The following is a 3,120-nucleotide window of genomic DNA, read 5'->3' as shown; positions in this document are numbered from 1 at the left end:
GACGGAACCGACGCCGCCCGCACCGGGACCCCCGGTACCTCCGGACAGGTCGTTAGCCAGGGTGATGCCGGGGTGACCTGGTCGAGGTAGCGCGTAGCTGGAAACACCTGAGCGAGCACTCGATTACCTACGAAGACATCTTCCGACGCGAGTCTGCGATGAGGGCGCGCCGCGTCTGCCCTGCGGATACGCACTGTGTTATTCTCCCCAGAGCACCGACGCACCGAAAAAGCGTCGAAAAGCGTCGAGAAAATATCGAAAAAACCTCGACTGTTATTCTAGAAGTTCGTTATTTTCTGTAGTGATGGTGACTTTAACGAAGGACTAGGCCGTGAGTCGTGAAAAATATTTCTTGCCGTTCACCTTTTAAATTCTTTAAAACAATTTTTTAAAAAACAGTTCACCTGCTAATTAGAATGATTCGTTAGAAAGAAGAATAAATCTTGTTTGCGTTGTTATACTCTTATGAACGGTCCAGTTGGGCGACTCTAAATATTTCCTTTCCTTTTTTTATCATTCTTTTCAAAACACTTCTGCGTCATACACTTGCATTACCACTATCGTGAAGTCCTAGTAAAGCATTTGTTTTGAATGTTATCGTGTGATAAGCAATCTCTTATCTATGGAATTCAAAGACTTACGAAAAAATATTGCTTATCGATTTAGTGTTATTTCGTGTTTCACTCCAATTCTAGTAGTCTTCGATTATCAGAAATAATATTCTGTCTCAGAAATTTAATAATCAATATTAAATAAATTTCGACACGTACAATTATTTCTTCGTAAAAATTTATAGGCAGCAATGGATTCTCACAACAATTATTCTTATCTGTTAGTAACAACTTAGTCCAAATCCAACTGACGGTCCATTTCGCATTTAACAGAATGGACATCTACGTCAGAAACTATTTACTAACAAGGAATAATTAGTCTATAATATACTTTAACTATGTATTTTTTAAATAACTGCAGTTCTGATGCACTTTCGATGAACGTAGACTCGCGTTTCTTGAATCTTCATTTGCGAATGCGAGTCTTCTTTGATGTCCTTTAAAAGATGTCTGCGTCAGTTTCTTCAAGAACTTCGGTTAAGAAATCCAATTAGAAGATACACGTGTAAAATCCTAAACACACGCTCTTCTTCCTCCAATTTTATCTTCGTTGATTCCCCGTTATTTGAAAGTCCTTTCGTTATTGCTCCTCGGATGTAACACGTGAATAATTGTAACAATCCACGATACTAACTTCAGGATTAATATGTCGCAGAGAATACGCGAGCCGCTGCAAGTGATCGACGCAAATCTGGAATTCGGTCGCGATTTAAATCTGATTATCTCGTCGATCCAATTAGAAAGGTACACGGGGACCCCCGTGAGAGGGGGCAGGGTTCGTTTTGTCGACGCGCGTCCGCGATCAGCTGGCCTTGAAAATTCGAATATCGAAGTAATTGGCGAGAAATGGCTCGGTATGAGGAAATGGCGCGCACCGCGAGACGACGACGACGACGACAACGACGACAACGACGACAACGGCGACGAGGACGATGACGACGCCGACAGCGACGACGAGGTCGACGAAGACGACGTGCACGACGCGCCCTTCCGTCCTTCCTTCCTTCCTTCTTTCCTTCCTTTCTGCGAAGGACAACGCGGTGGGAAAACCCGGAGACGACAAGAACGGAGAGCGAATCAGAGGGGGCGACCGCTCGCCGTGAGTTCTTGTGGGATTCTGTCCGCGAAATGCAGTTATCCCGGTGACTCCGCGCGGGGGTGAGTGAGCAGAGTACGCATACAAGGGGGTTGCTTGCCTGCCTCTCGGCCGTCGTCGTCGCTGGTGGTAGGGGTTTGTTGCTCGTAACCGGTCGCTACTACCCGCACCCCCGACACCCCGATCTCTGCCCCCGCGCGCCGTCGCCGTCACCACCGCTACCCCCGACGACGCGAGGGTGCGAAGAGCTTGGCGGACGCGTTGGATTGGCCCAACGGAGGGGTACGTCGCCTGGGCGACGGCCAATCGCGAGGGTCGTCGGGATGCCCGCGGCGACCCCACCGCCGTCGCCAACATGGCGCGCGTACCAATAAAAATTCCTCCAGAAAATAGCCTGCGAGCGATTTTCTTTCCGGGGCTACCAGCGTGTAGCGCTTTTCCGACCACGCACACGCTTCATCCCAGTCACCAATACGCGCGCTGGGAGGGATATGGCGTAGAAGATCCTGCTCTCTCCATCCCCTATTTTCGTCTTCGTCGTCCTTCCCACCCTCGATTCTCCATCCGTCTCTCTCATCTCATCTCTACCTTTGTCTCTATCTCTCTTTCTCTTCTCTCTTCTCTCTCGTTCTATCAAGCGCTATTCCGTTCTCTTCCTTTCTTTCTACCTTTTTCTCTCTTCGCAATGTCCCTTTTCCTCCGCGCGCGCGAACGCTCGCGTGCACGTTGCTCTCGTCTTCGTTTTTATTATCTCGTGGCAGATAGCTTTTTTAATTCTTTTCCCCCCTTTTTCGGGGATTTGATTGTAATGTACACCCACGCTTGTGACCCACCTGCGTGCCGCACGTATATACCCGCCGCGCGCGGCGGTGGCGCATCGTTTGCGCCGTGAGATGCATTCGGCCCGGCGCTAAATGTCTTTGTGTATCTCGCGCCCGGCTTTTTCGGAGGATTTGTAATTTGGAGACTCGGGCTCCGCTCTCTATCTTCCGCCTCCCGACCCTTTCACACCGCCGCACGTTTCGTCTTTTTTTTTCATATTTTTTTTTTTGCGTCGAGCCGCGGTAGATTGCGTTTCTTGATTTCCTCCCTTTTTCGAGATTTCATCGAGATCGCTCAAACTCGCGTAGTTTTGGCAGTTTTAGCTTTGTATCTCTACAGGGTTGCTAATTCAATTTTTTAAATCCTTCTGGATTCTATCGATAACAAATTTATTTTTATTTATTTAAAAAGAGAAAAATTGTCATTTTTCTATCATTCTTATGTATTTTTGGGTGTCTTAGACTCGCAATAAGACAGTTTTGCATTAATGATACTTTTAACACGATAATTTCTAAAACTTATACGGAACATCAATACAATCCTATTACTGTTTCTCATAAGCTTAAACTTTAATTTAATTGCACCCTTTTT

Source organism: Atta colombica, unplaced genomic scaffold (genome assembly GCF_001594045.1).
Source record: "Atta colombica isolate Treedump-2 unplaced genomic scaffold, Acol1.0 scaffold163, whole genome shotgun sequence".
In the NCBI taxonomy this organism is placed as follows: Eukaryota; Metazoa; Arthropoda; class Insecta; order Hymenoptera; family Formicidae; genus Atta; species Atta colombica.
This window is presented reverse-complemented; position numbering follows the sequence as displayed.